This window comes from Dendropsophus ebraccatus, chromosome 9 (genome assembly GCF_027789765.1).
Source record: "Dendropsophus ebraccatus isolate aDenEbr1 chromosome 9, aDenEbr1.pat, whole genome shotgun sequence".
Classification (NCBI taxonomy): Eukaryota; Metazoa; Chordata; class Amphibia; order Anura; family Hylidae; genus Dendropsophus; species Dendropsophus ebraccatus.
In genome coordinates, this window is record NC_091462.1 from 102226311 (window position 1) to 102247139 (window position 20829).

The following is a 20829-nucleotide window of genomic DNA, read 5'->3' on the forward strand; positions in this document are numbered from 1 at the left end:
TCACCCACCAATTAGCATCAGGATTGGTAGAGTGGTAGGTAATAGCTCCAGGCATGACATTTTACAGACCTGAACAATTCGGCCATACTGTGACTGGAGAACACCGCCCTACCAGACCTGACCAATACCACCATACTGTGACTGGATAACCGCCACACCAGACTTGACCTATACCACCATACTGTGACTGGCTAACACCACCAGACCTTACCAATACCGTCATAACACCCCCCCACCCCACCCCACCCTCTTGAAAAGACACCTGATTTACTGGCAAGTCTGAATGGAAGGTTTGAGACTAGAAAAACAAAAAAACTAAAAAGTTGTTTCCTTCCCCCTGCTCACTGGTACTGCCCCCCCCCTGAAAGGTGCTGCCCTAGGCACCGGACCACAGTGCTAGTGGTAAATACGGCCCTGCCCTCGACCCCTCTCCTTTCCAGAGACCATAATGGACACAGATAAGAGAGGGGGAGGCTGAAAAACAGCTTTTTGAGTATAACAGCTTTTCGCTTAATAAAATTTATTATAGTTTCTTAAAATCGGCTGAACTATAGATTTCTGCAAAAAAATTAATAAAATGGGTATGACAGGTACACTTTAATATGCAAAAAAAGAGGCCATGAAGCCTCATTTAAGAGTCTTGAAACACAGGACTAGTTAGATATCCCTCCAGGAAGGATCCAGCCAAGGGGTGGCTCCTGTGAGGGAACCACCATATTAAGTGGCCTTATAAGTCAGGGTAACAACAAGAGAAAAACCAAGGCCAGGTATCCATTCACAGACAGCTGTTTTGGGATGTTGCCCCTCATCAGTGTGGAGTAGGATTCTGGCTGGGTGGGAGCAATGCCTAGTAGAGCCATAAAAGTAACAGATCACTGATCTCAGTGAGATCACTACCTGCTCCATGGGTGGCTCCAATAGGAGCTACCCCCTGGCTGGGCCCTTCCCGGAAGGATATCTGGCTAGTCCTGTTTTTTGAGACTCTTAAATTAGGCTTCACAGGCTCTTTTTTTGCATATTCATGTTTCCCAGAAAGCAATGCACCTAGGATGTCACTGCATTGAGTGCTTTAAACGGCAGTCGACAGTGTTATCTTTGGCTGGTCTCCCTGAGATCTGTGATCTGTTTCTCCTATAGTTACACTTTAAGGTACACACCTATGACACACCCACTTGGCGTTTTTTGGGACAAAATTTTGTAAATATATTTCTGAAAACTAAACCGACAGGGAAAATGGACAAAAACCCGACAATTTGCTGCCGGGAACACGTTCATACATCAGCCCCATTGAATATCTTCTAGATGAAGTGGAATGTTTAAGAAAAAAAGTGTTGAATTCTAAGTTGGTACAAACTTTGCCCAGTGACCTCTTAAGCATTTTAAGTACTTTTAGTAGATGCCAAGAATATATAAATGGCACTCGATGACGCAGTGAAGTGAGTGAATTTTTAAAGGAACACTCTAGAATACATAGATACGCTTTTTTATGCCTAGATCTGAGGAGGCGGAGCGTGACAGGGAATGAAAAGACCACCAAAGAGAAATGGTGCTGCCGTCTCTTTAAGAACTTCAAATAAATCATCTGGATGCATCCAAACTAATACTGGTCAGTACACAGGATGGCTCCCCCTTACAAAGCGCTACATCCAGGAAAACATTGTATCTGGATTTTGGTATTTTGTCTGTCAGGCCAAGGCGAATGGATTCAGGGTCACAACTTCTGAAGGTGAAAACAGCCTCAGCATAAAGCTGCAGGGCAACGTCCGTCCTGGAGATCAGCACTGTATTACCAGTCCTTCAGCTGTTGCACAACTACAATTCCCATCATGCCGATTTGTATGACCAGGGTATTGTAGAGTCTGGTCCCTCTTGGCGAGAACCAAACCCCACAATACTTTGTATAAAGTGACTCTGTACCCACAATCTGACCCCCCCCCTCCAAACCACTTGTACCTTTGGATAGCTGCTTTTAGGGTATAAACCCACACACCGTATACACAGCGTATTTACTGCTGCGATACGCAGCGAATACGCAGCAAAAACGCAACAAATACGCAACAAAAACGCAGCAGATTAGATCTAAATAACTGAACTCAGCATTAAATCTTCACCATCAAACTGCTGCGTATTTGCTGCGTATTTGTTGCGTATTTGCTGCGTATACGGTGTGTGGGTTTGTACCCTTAATCCAAGATCTGTCCTGGGGTCCGTTTGGCAGGTGATGCAGTTATTGTCCTAAAAAAACTAAAAAATGAATTTTAAAATTGCAGCCCCGTGCCCTACGGGCGTATCTGTGCCATAACTTTGCACCATCCCCTCCGTCCCTCTTCCCCGCCCTCTGCATCATTAGGAAATCCACTGGAACATTTACTCCTGTTTGAACATTGCACAGGTGCCCTAATGATCCAGCCCATGTGCTGTGGTAACACAGGTGGTGAATAGGAGGCAATCTGCCTGGAGCATTCCTAATGATGAGGAGGGCGGGGAGGAGGGACAGAGGGGTGGTGCAAAGTAATTTTTCATGACAAAAACTGTATCACCAAACGGACCACAGGACAGATCTTGGATTAAAAGCAGCTATCTGAAGGTACAAGTGGTTTGGGGGGGGGTCAGATTGTGGGAACAGAGTCGCTTTAACCATAACCTTTATCCCGCTACCCCTTAGTGCCTGATTATGCCGCTTCGAGATGTGTCACCAGAGCCCGGTCGGGCCAGTCCTGCTGCTCACTGTAGGCATGGGGAGAGGTAAGTTACTTGTCCCTTTTCATTAATTTCCCCCCTGCCCCTGCTGGCTTTTATAATGCATTTATAATTTAAAGGTAAGGAAACCATATACTGTAAGGAATCCCCCCATTTTCCAAATTTGAAGCCAACTCCAAGGATCTCCACCCGCCAGCTGCTCCGGCCCAAATTGTAACCTACTCTGCTACTACTGTGGTCGAATTAAGAATGTGAAAGATACTATACCTTTTATTAATACCCTTTTAAAGGGGTTACCCAGCACTACTTTCTTCCAGAGACAGCACCACTCTTGTCTCCAGGTCAGGTGTGGTTTGCAATTAAGCTCCATTCACTTCAATGGAACCGAGTCACAAATCACCACCCAAACTGGAGACAAGAGCGGTGCTGCAGGAAGTGGTGTATTCTTTCCATTGTGACACAATGCTCTCTGCTTCCACCTCTGCCCATGTCAGGAACTGTCCAGAGGAGAAGGGGTTGTCTATGGGGATTTGCTACTGCTCTGGACAGTTCCTGACATGGACAGAGGTGGCAGCAGAGAGCACTGTGTCAGACTGGAAAGAACACACCACTTCCTGCAGGACATACAGCAGCTAAAAATTACTGGAAGACTGGAGATTTTTTAATAGAAGTAAATGACAAATCCCTGGCTTCCTTTAAAGGAGAAGTCCGATTAAATTTTTTATTAAAGTATTGTATTGCCCCCCAAAAGTTATACAAATCACCAATATACACTTATTACGAAAATGCTTATAAAGTGCTTTTTTCCCTGCACTTACTACTGCATCAAGGCTTCACTTCCTGGATAGCATGGTGATGTCACTTCCTGGATAACATGGTGATGTCACTTCCTGCATAACATGGTGATGTCACGAGCCGACTACCAGAGCTGTGCGGGCTGTGGCTGCTGGAGAGGATGATGGCAGGGGACACTGAGGGACACAGGGCACTGGAGGGACACTGAGCATCCCCCTGCCATCATCCTCTCCAGCAGCCACAGCCCGCACAGCTCTGGGAGTCGGGGCGTGACATCACCATGTTATCCAGGAAGTGACATCACCATGTTATCCAGGAAGTGACACCACCATGTTATCCAGGAAGTGACACCACCATGTTATCCAGGAAGTGACATCACCATGTTATCCAGGAAGTGACATCACCATTTTATCCAGGAAGTGAAGCCTTGATGCAGTAGTAAGTGCAGGGAAAAAAGCACTTTATAAGTATTTCCTGTAATAAGTGCATATTGCTCATTTGTATAACTTTTGGGGGGCATTACAATACTTTAATAAAAATTTTCACCGGACTTCTCCTTTAAACCCTTCCTGCCTTATCAATCCCTGCTATAATATTACATATATATATATATATATATATATATATATATATATATATATGTGTGTGTGTGTGTGTATATATATATATATATGGAAAGCAATGTCCTTAATGATGTCTCTGTTCTCGCTACGAGGAGTGAGACAAGTTGCATATAAATTATAACAGGAAGGTGGTTGCGCCGTAGGCCTCCATTTTTACGGCTGAGGCGTGATGAGTGTGCTGGCACTGATTCCACTTCACCCGACCTGTGTTACGGAAGCACTTGTGCTAATAGATCTATAACTGGCAGCCCTTCAGCTATGGTAATATCCCAGACATACAGATCAGCGTATCTATGTACCGGCACCACCCTGGAAGGTGCAGTCCTGTGCCGCCGCCAAGGCGCAGCCTTTGATAAACAGCTCAACACTCAGGTTCTTTAAACAGTTAGAAGAGAGCTGAAGAAGAAGAGGATGTCTGCTCCTTCAAGTGGAGAGCGTCAGTCACACGTCATCACATTGGATCTGAGAATCGCCTCTAGCCTATCCCCAATGTCACCCCATCATAGGAACGTATATACAACTCATGGGGTCAATGTTTTCTTTATGGGTTTGGGGGTTCCTATCCTCACCGATCATCCCATAGAGGCGGGATAGTCTCTTCAGGAGATGGGCTCCATAGACAGTCTACTTCAGCTGTAGTATGTGGGAGACGGACGGGGAGGGGGAGTCCTGGCTCCAGTATCAGAAATGTAATGACACAGTTCAGACCAGGTGCAGCTTTATCTCACAGTTTACTAACAATATCTGGAAAGGAACAAACAAGATAGTCCTTCCCAAGCTGGAAGATGGGAACCAGCTGCTGCATTGCAAAACACTCCAACAGTTGTTCATCACTCAAGACTTTTAGGCTTAGAAAAACATGGCCGCTTTCTTCCAGAAACAGCACTCCGGTCCTCAGTTTGATGTGAATTTTGCAGCTCAGTTCCATTAAAGTGGCTGGAGCTGAATTGTATAACCACACACAACCTGAGGACAGGGGTGGTGCTATTTTTGAAAGAAAGTAGCTATGCTTTTTCTAATCTTGGATAAACCCTTTAATGAAGCTGCCCTATGGCTGCGTCATCTACTGGGTGTTTACCCGAAAGGTAGAGCGTAGCCTTGGTGCCTCAGATGGTGTGGTCCAAATCAATTCCTGCCAGCAACCTTAAAATGTTACTGTCACTTTAAAAAAAAAAAACCTTTAACATGTCAAAGGTTTCGATTGGTCTGGGTGTTCAGACTCCCATCAATTCCTAGATAGCGCCAGGAGAAGCACTGAGCCAAGCACTTAACGCACTCCATACTGTAAATCTATGGCCCCCATCTCCTGCAGTCAGCCAGGGAGAGGAATGCATAGCCAACAATGTATCTAGCGATTGGGGGGTCTAAGCACCCGGACCTGGAACAATCTAGGACATGTCAAAAGGTGACAGGAACACTTTAAATAAGCTCGGGTGCCACCCACTGGGGAGTACTATTTATTTCTATACATATATGTATTTCTATTTTTTTTTATTTTATTTAATTTTTTTTTAAATTATATCTCTGTATTCATGTATATCAAGTATGCCAAGTACTTGCCATCTAACGCACAAGCTTTCGTGCCTCGATTTCCATTTGTATAATAAGTCAGGGATAAGGAACCTTCGGCCCTCCGGTTGTTGCAAAACTACAATTACCATCATGCCTAGGCAGCCGAAGCTTTAGCCCCATCTCTGAAATAAGCGAATAAGAGGTAGTCACAGCCATGATATATTAAAATACTGCCATGTATTGTTAAGATGATACTGCTAAATACATCCCCCCACAATAGCACCACAAAGAGCCCTATGGACATGTAGTCATCTCACATAATACCGCCATAAGCGGTATACTGCCAATTTCAGGATACTTGTGACATGTCAGAAGTTTTGATCCTTGTGTTGGGGTGGGGGGTTCGGCAGGGGTTTGATGTCTGAACCACGTAAGCAAAGGGCCTGGATGGCTCAGCTCGGCCAGTGCGTTCAGTTCTCCTTGGAGATGTCAGCAGAACAATGTATATAATCTATTAGTCCTTGCATCTCAGAGGGCCCAGTGCTCATGGTAGTGCTCCATTAGGGTATGTTCACACTGAGGAATTTCAAGCAGAATCCGTGCTCAATTTTACCCGTATTCCACCTGTAAAATATGTACAGAGCAATCTCCCATTGTGTTTAATGGGATTTCCGCTATGTTGTTCACACAGTGGAATTTACGCATGGAATTTCCCACTGCGGATCCGCTTTCCTCCTAAAGAAACAACACATAAATTCTTTGGGCGGATTCCGCTAGAGAAATCCTAAAGGAGTCATTGGGGCTTTGACTTTCTGCTTCAAATTTCATGCCTGTGAAGGTGAAGAGGAGGAAATCTCAAGCAGAAAACTTTCCTCTTCAATTCCTCGCCTATGGGCCAGTTCACACGGAGCAAAAGCAGCAGAACTCTCCGCCACAGAATTCCGCCTGCCTCAGTCTCACATAGTGTGTCTATGGAAGGGCTTGCGTGCCTCCGCTTCCGGTTCTTTGAGCGGAGACCGACGGAAGCAGAGGCGCGTGAGCCCTCCCATAGACATACTGGGGAAGATATATCAAACATGGTGTAAAGTGAAACTGGCTCAGTTGCCCCTAGCAACCAATCAGATTCCACCTTTCATTTTCCAAACAGTCTGTGAGGAATGAAAAGTGGAATCTGATTGGTTGCTAGGGGCGACTGTGCCATTTTCACTTTACACCATGTTTGATAAATCTCCCCCACAGTATAAGACTGAGGCAGGCGGGCAGAGGGTTCCGCCATGGAATTCCGCAGCTTTCGCCCTGTGTGAATTGGCCCTACTCCTCAGTGTGAACCTACCCTTACATTGCCATACAGGCTGAGCCCCTGCCAGACGCCAGACCCTGCCAGTCTCCTTTGAGCTCTCTCCTTCCATAAGCCATGTTATTCCCCAGCTACTCCTCTCTTGGAGGCTCTTGTATCACTCATATATCCAATGATCATCCCCTCATGTAAGGTCCGGTATTCAGAAACGTAATTTCCTGTTGTATTTCTGCATATACCTGTAATATTGTTTGCAGATGTTATATACAAAACATTGGTATAATAGGTTACAGTGAACACATCATAGGTCTATTGGGTCACCAGGAGATGACATCACTGATGGCCCCCATCATTGACACATATGTAAATATTGATGGTAATCAATAAGTAATCGAAAGTAATGAGAAGTGGAGTCTCCCTTTAAGGTTGCTAACCTCAATTGTGCTCCTCTGACCGCCGCCATTGTATTTACATACAGTATACAGAGACTTGAAGTGTACGGATCTGTGTCTTGGAATTTGAAGACAATATAGTTTATCTTAAACATACAAGATTGCGTGGTGTTAATATGTGTAATATAACGGCAATGTGAGAGGTTATCAGGCCCGGAGATAAGAGAAGGTAATTCATACCTGTGAGCCCGAGGCTTAAAGGGAACTGAGAACATGCAGGACGAGCTGAGCAGACAGACTGAGAGGATTTTTAGCAAAGTTCCATTTATAACTTTTCATTTATTCATTATAATCTCTAGGAGTCTAGTAGGAGGTCCTAATCAGTGACTGACAACTACTCATACAGGGAAGGCTGCCAGAGGACCGCCCACTGGACTCCTATGTACAGAATATTGTATGAATAAATGATGTGCATTCCTTGTCAGTCTGTGTACAAAACTGTCAATCATTGATTAGGACCGCCCACTTGACTGCTAAATCCAGAATGAGCAAAGGTTAAAATGAATAAATAACAAGTTTGGCTGAATTATTATCTAACAAGTGTATATAAATCTGCTCAGCTCCTCCTACTCTATAATATCCTTCTGAAAGACTGGATAGCATTTTCTCCTTTAAGAAGACACAATAGAAACAAATCTAAACACAAACAACTAATAGACTAAATGGACCATGGGAGATTGATAAAAACTGATGCATAGGAGAAGTACTATAACTATTAACATCACCATAAACAAATAGCTTAAAGGGGTATTCCAGTAAAAACAAAAAAATGTTTTTTCAAATCAACTGATGTCAGAAAGTTAAATAGGTTTGTAATTTACTTCTCAGGTATTCCAGTACTTATCAGCTGCTATATGACCTGCAGGAAGTTGTCTGACACAGTGCTCTCTGCTGCCACCTCTGTCAATGTCAGGAACTATCCAGAGCATTAACAAATCCCCCTAGAAACCCTCTCCTGCTCTAAACAGTTCCTGACATGGACAGAGGTGGCAGCAGAGAGCACTGTGTCAGACTGGAAGGAATACACCACTTCCTGTGGGGCATGCAGCAGCTGATATGTACTGGAAGACTGAAGATTTCTGACCACCACCATGACCCTATGATTTGGACACCACATTATATGAGGTATACTGTATACTGTTTATATATCAGTGTTTGTGCACAGGAGATGTTGCTTCCCTTGTAGATATAACAGCAAAGAGTTGCTGTGTGGTATACAGCACAGGCCGGAGGATATAACAACCCACAGAGCCTGTGACCTGCCTGCCTGTCCGTGTGTACAGCAATAACAGAGATCAGGTCTGATCCACCAAATCACAACATAAGAACTGTCTCCAACACACAGGAGGGTGACCAGCCAGGAACACACAGGGACCATCACAAAGGCTTCCTGTATACTCGTCCTACTGTGTCTAACATCCAGGCTTAGAGGTTCATCAAAGGTGAACTAACCCTCTAAGGTCATGTGATGGCACCTGAGATGGCTTTACACAACAGATGTATTTGGCCGGGGAGAGATAAACATGTATTCACTGATACAACACTGGGCAAGAGAGCCTGGGAGCAATCCATAGCCCAGACAGCATTGTTATAGCCCATCTGCTGCCGGGAAACACTATCTATCTATCTATCTATCTATCTCCTATCTATCTATCTATCTATCTATCTATCTATCTATCTATCTATCTATCTGTCTATTATCTATCTCCTATCTATCTATCTCCTATCTATCTATCTATCTATCTATCTCCTATCTATCTATCTATCTCCTATCTATCTATCTATCTATCTATCTTCTATTTATCTATCTATCTATCTATCTATCTATCTTCTATCTATCTATCTATCTATCTATCTATCTATCTATCTATCTCCTATCTATCTATCTATCTATCTATCTATCTATCTTCTATTTATCTATCTATCTATCTATCTATCTATCTATCTTCTATTTATCTATCTATCTATCTATCTATCTATCTATCTCCTATCTATCTATCTATCTATCTATCTATCTATCTATCTATCTTCTATTTATCTATCTATCTATCTATCTTCTATTTATCAATCTATCTATCTATCTATCTATCTATCTATCTATGTCCTATTATCTATCTATCTATCTATCTATCTATCTATCTATCTATCTATCTCCGATCTATCTCCTATCTATCTATCTATCTTCTATCTATCTATCTATCTATCTATCTATCTTTTATCTATCTATCTATCTATCTATCTATCTATCATCTATCTATCATCTATCTATTATCTATCTATCTATCTATCTATCATCTATCTATCATCTATCTATGTATCTATCTATCTATCTATCTATCTATCTATCTATCTATCTCCTATCTATCTATCTATCTATCTATCTATCTATCTATCTCCTATCTATCTCCTATCTATCTATCTATCTATCTATCTATCTCCTATCTATCTATCTATCTATCTATCTATCTATCTATCTATCTATCTCCTATCTATCTATCTATCTATCTATCTATCTATCTATCTATCTCCTATCTATCTATCTATCTATCTATCTATCTATCTATCTATCTCCTATCTATCTATCTATCTATCTATCTATCTATCTATCTATCTATCTATCTATCTGGGTGAGTTCCCCAGCTGCTCTGTATGTATATTATCTTATAATTAACACATATATACACTGTACACTATGTTTTGTATTATGTAACACTTTGTTGAACTCGTACTTTGAATGAAATTGACATGTTCAACCTTACCATAATCATGTTTGATTACACTATGTCTTTGTTCACACTATATTTATTAAATTCTGCATTAATTGTATTTTATTGATATATTGAAGTATTCACTATTTAAACACGTGTGTAATGAAATGTGTTCACTTGCTTGAGAAAAGTCTCAGTGTAGAGACTGAAACGTCGCATAACCTGCTGTATGGATTGAATAAATTACCTTACTTTTTCACTTTGATTACGGTGTGCTGCAGTACTTTCGATTGGATATTTATCTATCTATCTATCTATCTATCTATCTATCTATCTATCTCCTATCTATCTATCTCCTATCTATCTATCTATCTATCTATCTATCTATCTATCTATCTATCTCCTATCTATCTATCTATCTATCTATCTATCTATCTTCTATTTATCTATCTATCTATCTATCTATCTATCTATCTTCTATTTATCTATCTATCTATCTATCTATCTATCTCCTATCTATCTATCTATCTATCTATCTATCTATCTATCTATCTTCTATTTATCTATCTATCTATCTATCTTCTATTTATCAATCTATCTATCTATCTATCTATCTATCTATCTATGTCCTATTATCTATCTATCTATCTATCTATCTATCTATCTCCGATCTATCTCCTATCTATCTATCTATCTTCTATCTATCTATCTATCTATCTATCTTTTATCTATCTATCTATCTATCTATCTATCTATCTATCTATCTATCATCTATCTATCATCTATCTATTATCTATCTATCTATCTATCATCTATCTATCATCTATCTATGTATCTATCTATCTATCTATCTATCTATCTCCTATCTATCTATCTATCTATCTATCTATCTATCTCCTATCTATCTCCTATCTATCTATCTATCTATCTATCTATCTATCTATCTATCTATCTCCTATCTATCTATCTATCTATCTATCTATCTATCTATCTATCTCCTATCTATCTATCTATCTATCTATCTATCTATCTATCTATCTATCTATCTCCTATCTATCTATCTATCTATCTATCTATCTATCTATCTATCTATCTGGGTGAGTTCCCCAGCTGCTCTGTATGTATATTATCTTATAATTAACACATATATACACTGTACACTATGTTTTGTATTATGTAACACTTTGTTGAACTCGTACTTTGAATGAAATTGACATGTTCAACCTTACCATAATCATGTTTGATTACACTATGTCTTTGTTCACACTATATTTATTAAATTCTGCATTAATTGTATTTTATTGATATATTGAAGTATTCACTATTTAAACACGTGTGTAATGAAATGTGTTCACTTGCTTGAGAAAAGTCTCAGTGTAGAGACTGAAACGTCGCATAACCTGCTGTATGGATTGAATAAATTACCTTACTTTTTCACTTTGATTACGGTGTGCTGCAGTACTTTCGATTGGATATTTATCTATCTATCTATCTATCTATCTATCTATCTATCTATCTATCTATCTATCTCCTATCTATCTATCTCCTATCTATCTATCTATCTATCTATCTATCTATCTATCTCCTATCTATCTATCTATCTATCTATCTATCTCCTATCTATCTATCTCCTATCTATCTCCTATCTATCTATCTATCTCCTATCTATCTATCTATCTATCTATCTATCTATCTATCTATCTCCTATCTATCTATCTATCTATCTATCTATCTATCTCCTATCTATCTATCTATCTATCTATCTATCTTTCTCCTACCTATCTATCTTCTATCTATCTATCTATCTATCTATCTATCTATCTATCTATCTATCTCCTATCTATCTATCTATCTATCTATCTATCTATCTATCTATCTATCTCCTATCTATCTATCTATCTATCTCCTATCTATCTATCTATCTATCTATCTATCTATCTATCTATCTTCTATCTATCTCTCTATAGAGAGAGGGCACAGACAGCTGAGGAGCGGCAGGTTGGAGACTACTGTAGCACATGTAGTTTGCTCTCGGTCACACCTGGATGACTCCCCCTCTGGCCGGACAGAGGTCACTTGTTGCACATTGTCTACTAAACATTTTGCTTCCCTGAATATTGAGTGTAGTGTGGGAGGAGGTCATGTGACACCGGCTGGTTAAAGGGGAAAACTTGGGAAGTACACCAATCCAAAATGGCCTGCCTCAGTAGATCTCTTTCTGGAAAGTTGGGAGACATCTCCTTTGGGGGCATGAAAACGACATAGAGGGGTATCTGTTCTACTAGGCAGAACTAGAGAACGGCCTTTCTTCTGATGGCGAGGAGGCTGGAGGCTTATTCTATTCCGATACAATTTGTGCAAAATCGCTTTATTTTTACTACTCTCCTCCACTTTAAGGCTTTGTTCACTCCGCCATCATGGTTTCAGTCATGAAATAGCCCCTTTAATGCTCTGTTCACTCTGTCATCATGATTTAAAGGGGTAGTTCAGCGGAAAAAAAAAAATCTTCCTAATCTGGTGGCAGAAAGTGCCAGAGATTCCTATTAAAAGATCTCAAGTCTTCAAGTACTTATCAGCTGCTGTATATCCTACAGAAAGTAGTGTGTCAGACTGGAAATAAATCACCACTTCCTGTAGGACATACAGCAGCTGATAAGTACTGGAAGACTGGAGCTTTTTTCAATAAAAGTAAATTACAAATCTCTGGCACTTTCTGACACCAGTTGATTAGAAAGAAAAATTCGCTGAACTACCTCTTTAAGACCATGTTCACTCCACCATCATGGTTTCTGTCACAAGATAGCCCCTTCAAGGCCCTGTTCACTCCACTGTCATGATTTCTGTCACGAGATAGCCCCTTCAAGGCCCTGTTCACTCCACTATCATGATTTCTGTCACGAGATAGCCCCTTCAAGGCCCTGTTCCCTCCACCATCATGGTTTGTGTCATGAGATAGCCCTTTCAAGGCCCTGTTCACTCCACCATCATGGTTTGTGCTATGAGATACCCCCTTCAAGGCCCTGTTCACTCCACCACCATTATGGTTTCTGTCACAAGATAGCCCCTTCAAGGCCCTGTGCACGCCACCATTATGGGTTCTGTCACAAGATAGCCCCTTTAAGGCCCTGTTCACTCCACCATCATGATTTCTGTCACTAGATAGCCCCTTCAAGGCCTTGTTCACTCCACCATTATGGTTTTTGTCATGACATAGCCCTTTCAAGGCCCTGCTCACTCCACCATCGTGGTTTCTGTCATGAGATAGCCCATTTAAGGCCCTGTTCACTCCACCATCATGGTTTCTGTCATGCGATAGCCCTTTCAAGGCCCTGTTCACTCCACCATCATGGTTTTTGTCACAAGATATCCCCTTCAAGGCCTTGTTCACTCCACCATCATGGTTTCCGTCATGAGATAGCCCCTGGCCCTGTTCATGTCCATTTACACTATCCTGGTGAGAATACAGTCTAAGACAAGGGCAATAACCAACTTATTTACAGAAGGAATAACAGAGGGACAGCACAATGAACAATGCAGAATTGTTAGGGATCCCAAGTATTTTTGGAGCGTTTCCCTTTAAGATATAATTTTGAATATAATGCAAAAAAAAACACATAAAAAGATACAAACAACAATAAAATATCTGTCTGCACAATGAATTTGGCGTTCCAAGGTCACTGCGTCTCCTCAGACATGACTTGAGGTGGATTCTTAAGTGTCACGTGTTGTGTAAACAGCCGGAGTAGCTCTAACCTTATTTGTTCATGATGCCGCGGCCTGCCATGTGTTTTATAAACCAAGGCGGCAATTATGTAAAACATTTCCCTGTTTTGATAACACGAAGAAACAAAAAAACAAAAAAAAAAACCGCTGGCCGGGCCAAAATAGCAAACCCTGGGGGGGCCCTTGAGGTGGCACAAGATGGCGGCCTAGTGATATTGTAAAATGCATTAAAGTTGCTGTTTACGTACGTAAAATTCCTCCCGGACACTAAGATGGTAAAAGGAAGATAGGATGGAGGGTGGAAAATCACAGCAACTGGAAGCACAAACTAATATGGTTACATTCTTCACACAGGGGTGAAGGAATTTAGGCACCTGGAGTAAACATGGGCCGTCTGTATATACCGTCTGTATATACCCTACATGGACTGGCGGGAGGCCTATGGGGAAATGTTTAGATGAGGGATCAGCAATAGTCAGCACCAGTAGCGTAATTTGGTGGGGGCAGAGGGGGCGGCTGCTCCCGGGCCCACACAGGCAGGGGGCCCACTGAGTATTTTGCTAGTTAATGCTGTCTGCAAAAGCTATTGCTTTTTCAGACAGACTTAACAAATGTCTATTGGCTGTAGGTGCCCCCTGGCCAGTAACCAGTGCTCCTGGGGGGCCCGCACGGCTATCGAATGTTGTGTTTGACCATATAGCTGTATGAACTTGTATGTGAGGAGAACATACAGTTAAACGCAGCAGGGTGATTGACAAGGCAATGAGAGCATTGGCTCTCCACCCTGCTATTCACTGTTGTGTCCACAAGAGGCCGTTTCCTCCCTTAGAGCTATGGAACATGAGTGATGTCACTCCTGCGCTCACAGAGCAGGGAGAGAGTTGACATCAGAAGACGACAGTGCTGCAACTGCACAGCAGGTAAGTATGTCTTTTTTCTCCCTTAGTTATAGAGGAGGAGACCTATGTTGGTGGGTGGGGCTATTTCCTGGAAAGGATGTTATCTATGGGAGTGGGTGGGGATAACTCTTTTTGGAAGCATGGTATCTATGGAAGTTAGGGTATGGGATGTGCTGGCTAACTGGGATACCGAATTTGGAGGTATGGTCTACTCACAGTGGTGGTGGTGCCCACCAGGAGGATTACAAGGGGGAACATATACCAGGGGGATTACCTACATGAGATGGTGCTGGAGGGGATGCCTACATGGAGGATACTACCCTTTGGAGGGGGGGGGGTTCCTACACAGAGAGGTCTAAACATTAGATAGATGCACAGAGGGGAGTCTAACTTCTATATGAGGGCACAGAGGGTCCTAACTACTGCATGGAAACAGAGGGAAATTATAGTTTAATTTAGTTATGTTGCAGTAGTCTGGCTTTTTTGTATATAGGTTATTTAGTATAGTTGCCTTGAACTGCATGGGACTATTTATTGTTATTACCCAGCAATTGTACTATACATTTACTCTATTGGTGCTGCGGGTATACCCTTCGGATGTTGCTAATTTGGTCATTGACCATCAGCTATGGTGTAGTCCTTATGCTGCCCAATAGATATTACACAGAAGATATGAGATAAAGAGATAGAAGAATGGATGGATGGCCAATTAGAAAATGGAAACCGCGCCATAGCTTCCTCTATGTTTTTTGTGGTATTACAACTTGGTTCTATTGTCTTTAGGAGAACTGAGCTGCGCTACCACATCCAAGCTTTAGATAAGAGTGGCGCTGTTTCTGGAAAAAGGCAGCTTTGTTTTTGCAATGCTGGATAACCCCTTTAATTTTTATATGTTTATATATGTGAAATGTAAAAAGTATATTCCACAGTTTTCAGGCCCTTTTCACTATGAATAATGTAGTAGGAAATACCCTTTATGAAGCATTGTCATCTACTGAGGTTCCCTATGGGTAACATAATTGGTTGGGGGCCCACTGAGACTCACTTGCCCCCCCTAGGCTTAACCCCTAGCTACGCCCCTGGTCAGCACTGATCTCACCATATGGCGGATGTATATGCATTTACTGCTATGGTATGTACTATAATGGAAGCATTAGATTGCGGTAGTATAACAGCTGTGCAGGCCTGGGATGAGGGAGACAGACGGACTCAGAAAAACCATCCGGGTTCCCCTGAGATGGCTGCCATTTATCATCTATTCCTGGCTTAAAGGGGTACTCTGGTGAAAATTTTTTTCTTTCAACTGGTTTCAGAAAGTTATATTGATTTATAATTTACTCCAGTCTTCCAGTACTTATTAGCCTCTGTGTGTCCTGCAGGAAGTGGTGTATTCTTTGCAGTCTGACACAGTGCTCTCTGTTGCCACCTCTGTCCATGTCAGGAACTGTCCAGATCAGGAGAAAATCCCCATAGAAAGATGGCAGCAGAGAGCACTGTGTCAGACTGTAAAGAATACATCACTTCCTGCAGGACATACAGCAGCTGATAAATATGATTTTTAAATAGAAGTAAATTACAAATCTGTATAACCTTCTGAAACCAGTTGATTTGAATGAAAAAGATTTATCACTGGAGTACCCCTTTAACTACCAATTAAAAATGCCGCTATACAGTGCTTGTTATAATAAGGATCTGTCTTCTAATTATTTTTAACACCGATTGCTACCTTAAAACCCTAACATAAAGCTGCAAATCTCCCCTAATAAGATATAAGGTTTGTGGTATAACCATAAATAAGTGAATTCTAACAGATGAGCACGTAGAGCGCGGTGGGATACACAAGACTTGTAAATGGTCGGTAATGGATGACATTTAACCCCTTTCTGTTCTACCGCCATAACATTCAGGGTAGTAAATTAGTCCCAGTTCGCACTACCCCCAAATTACCATACATTTTATTAGCACAGAATGGCGTTATATTTTATACATCAGCATGGCACACCACAGGGACATATTAGCACCCTCAGACTGGCAGTGCACAGATTTTACCGTAAGACTCTGATCACCCTGGCGTCAGTACTTGTACCAGAAGCTACGTAACTGTGCCAGATCTATTGTAGGATCGTTGTATGACTTCATTGTGGACCCATTACATACAACCAACTCTAAACTTCCAGTAAGGGGCACTGTATGGACGCAGTATGGCAGTATTATGGGGGCATTGCACTATGGTATTACAGCATTCAGCCCAGGTATGACTATTATATGCAGAGCAGTATGGCAGTACCGTTCATAAAAATTGTTAGGTCCCAAAAAATGTGGACATGGTCTGATATGGAAAATGGAAGTTGTGTGCACAGTGGTTAGTTGTTGCCTCATAGGCCACAGACTATAGGATTCATTCAGTGGCACCACCAGTCGCGGTCGGCGACTGAAAATATACTTTACCTATCCACGCTCCCGGGCTGCTCCTGCGGTCCGCTTCTCCCCGAGTCAGCTGACAGGCCGCTCTAAAGCTAGAGTGTGCGGGACTGGGGGAGAAGCGGACCGCAGGAGCAGCCCTGGAGCGTGGATAGGTAAAGTGTAAAGTTTAAGCAAGGGCTGCAAGGACATCAGTAATAATGTCCTTGCAGCTCTTGTTAAACGATTATCGGGCCGTGTAATAGGTCCAGTAAATGAGCGACGATCTAGCAGATCGGCGCTCGTTTACAGGTATTATCGGGCCCCCCTCGGTACGTGTAATAACATACTTCACCCTTCATGCTTATTTCTATAGGGCCATGCTGTGCCATGTTCTGCCAATCATAGTCTCCGGTATCCAGCCTATAGTAACCCTATAGAAATAATGTAATCATCCTAAAAATAATCCCACAGGATATGGCACATGTGCTTTTATTTATATCACTGACACCCCCCTAACAGTGTCAGCAAGAGGGCTGCCACAGGGCCACCATAACAGTGGGCCACCATAACAGTGTCTGCCACAGGGCCACCATAACAGTGCCAACCACAGGGTCACCATAACAGTGCCAGCCACAGGGCCACCATAACAGTGCCTGCCAAAGAACATTAATAACAGTGCTAAAAACAAACAGGACACTGATAACAGTGCCAAACGCAGAGCGCTAATAACAGTGCCAGCCACTAACTCCTCACAACAGTGTCAGACACATAACCCTCATAACAGTGCCAGCCACAGAACACTTATGACAGTGCCAAACACAGGACACTGATAACAGTGCCAGCCAAAGAAAACTCAAAACAGTACCAGCCACAGACTCCTCGCAACAGTGCCAGCCACAGAACACTCATAACAGTACCAGCTACAGAATGCTGATTACAGTGCCAGCCACAGACTCCTCACAACAGTGCCAGCCACTCATAGCTGTACCAGCCACCAGACACTGATAACAGTGCCAGCCACTCATAGCAGTACCAGCCACTGATAACAGTGCCAGCCATAGAACACTGATAACAGTGCCAACCACAGAATGCTGATAACAGTGCCAACAATAGGACACTGATAACAGTTCCAGCCACAGACTCTGCACAACAGCACCAGCCACAGAACACTCATAGCAGTACCAGCCACCAGACACAGATAACAGTGCCAGCCATAGAACACTGATAACAGTGTCAGCCACAGAACACTAATAACAGTGCCCGCCAGAGAACACTCATAATAGTACCAGCTACAGAATGCTGATTACAGTGCCAGCCACAGACTCCTCACAACAGTGCCAGCCGCTCATAGCAGTACCAGCCACCAGACACTGATAACAGTGCCAGCCATAGAACACTGATAACAGTGCCAACCACAGAATGCTGATAACAGTGCCAACAATAGGACACTGATAACAGTGCCAGCCATAGAACACTGATAATAGTGCCAACCACAGAATGCTGATAAAAGTGCCAGCCATAAAACACTGATAGCAGTGCCAACCACAGAATGCTGATAACAGTGCAAACAATAGGACACTGATAACAGTTCCAGCCACAGACTCCGCACAACAGCACCAGCCACAGAACACTCATAGCAGTACCAAACACCAGACACTGATAACATTGCCAGCCATAGAACACTGATAACAGTGTCAGCCACAGAACACTAATAACAGTGCCAGCCACAGAACACTCATAACAGTTCCAGCCACAGGACAAGCATAACAATGCCAGCCACAGTATAATGATAACAGTACCAGACACATATTGCTGATATCAGTACCAGACACAGAACACTAGTAACAGTGCCAAACACAGAACACTGATAAAAGTGCCAGCCACAGAAAAATAATAACAGTGCCAGCCACAGAACACTAATAACATTGCCAGACACAGAACAATGATAACAGTGCCAGCCACAGAACACTAATAACAGTGCCAGCCACAGAACACTAATAACAGTGCCAGCCACAGAATGCTGATAACAGTACCAGCCACAGGACAAGGATAACAGTGCCAGCCACAGTACAATGATAACAGTACCAGCCACAGTACAATGATAACAGTACCAGACACAGAACACTACTAACAGTGCCAGCCACAGAATGCTGATAACAGTACCAGCCACAGGACAAGAATAACAGTGCCAGCCACAGTACAATTATAACAGTACCAGACACAGAACACTAATAACAGTGCCAAACACAGAACACTGATAACAGTGCCAGCCACAGGACAATGATAACAGTGCCAGCCACAGAACAATAACAGTGCCAGCCACATGACATTGATAACAGTGCCAGCCACAGAACAATAATAACAGTGCCAGCCACATGACATTGATAACAGTGCCAGCCACAGAACAATAATAACAGTGCCAGTCACAGAACAATGATAATAGTACCAGCCACATAATACTAGTTACCCTTCTAACAGTGCCAGCCACAGGACCCTCATAAATGTGCATGGCCGACCCTTATAACAGTGTAAGCTACAGAGTCTATGCTGTGTCTCCTGTACATCACCGGGCAGATAATCACAGATGTCTAATATATACTTTATAGTGGTCAACAACTAAGACTATCAAGCAGTATCATAACATCCAACAATCTATAGAACTCTCCCAGCTCCAGATTATAAAGCAGGATTAGTAAATTCTAGGCATCTGTTTAACATATAGTGATCTCCTGAATCAATGTAACCTAATCTACTTACTGTGGATTAACAGGCAGTACTAGTTAGATTATCAAGTATCATCACTCAGGTCTATGAAGCTGTAAATTACAGTGGATTCTATTGAGTTTTATATTCTGTATCATTATCCATATATAAATGCATACTTGTCTACTCCACGACATAAAGGAGTTGCCTCAAAGTTATCATCTACCCATAGCATAGGTGAGGTTAGTTTATGGCTATGTGTCCTGTACAATTTTCATATATACTGTATGTTTCGCTCTACTTTTTATGGTGTCCACCTTCTAAATGCCCTTCCGCCACCTAACCATGATTAAACAATAAAGTAGTGACAGCACTAGTGCCCTCATATTAATGCGAGCCGCAATGCCCCCTATACCAGGGCCACCGATGGGGTACTTAGTGCCAGCAACAAAGCCCCAATTATCATGGCCGTGAAGGGTGTTGGTAGACTCTCAAGATACCTGGGGCACTTGGATGTAGAAACAATTGAATTCAGTGATTGCTGAGGTCAATAGACAAGGGGCACCAGGTAAAAGACCTACAGTAGTTCATGTGTGCCGGGTACTAGCTTTACCACTAGTCCCATCTATATAAATGGAAGCCATTGTGCCGATTCTGTTACTTGAGGCATTGCCATGATGTCACCAGTGGTTCAGTGATGGAAGCATTGAGCAGCATTTGACCTTTGACCTGCCCCTGCTGTCATCACTCAACCACTTATATCCCAGGAGGCTAACATGCTCCTTTAGGAATCAAGGAGTCCTCCCTTTTTCACAGAGTTTCCCAGGCTTTACAGGAAAAAAGGAATATAAGACTCCATCATTACAACATACAATAAAGTACAGTAATTGTATAGTGGTTTCCTGGCTGCAGATTACTAACTCAAGATTACACGGTACTTTGCTCCTTGATACAATAACCTATCACGATCTCCTGATAGCAGATTATCAGGATGGGATTAGACAGTGCAGAATA

General features: G+C 42.2%; 1 protein-coding gene across 1 annotated transcript in view; it reads right to left on the reverse strand.

Annotated features, from left to right (window-relative positions):
* ADCY9 (adenylate cyclase 9) overlaps positions 1-20829 on the reverse strand; it is a 79816-nt gene that overhangs the window by 56186 nt on the left and 2801 nt on the right. The window lies entirely within an intron of this gene.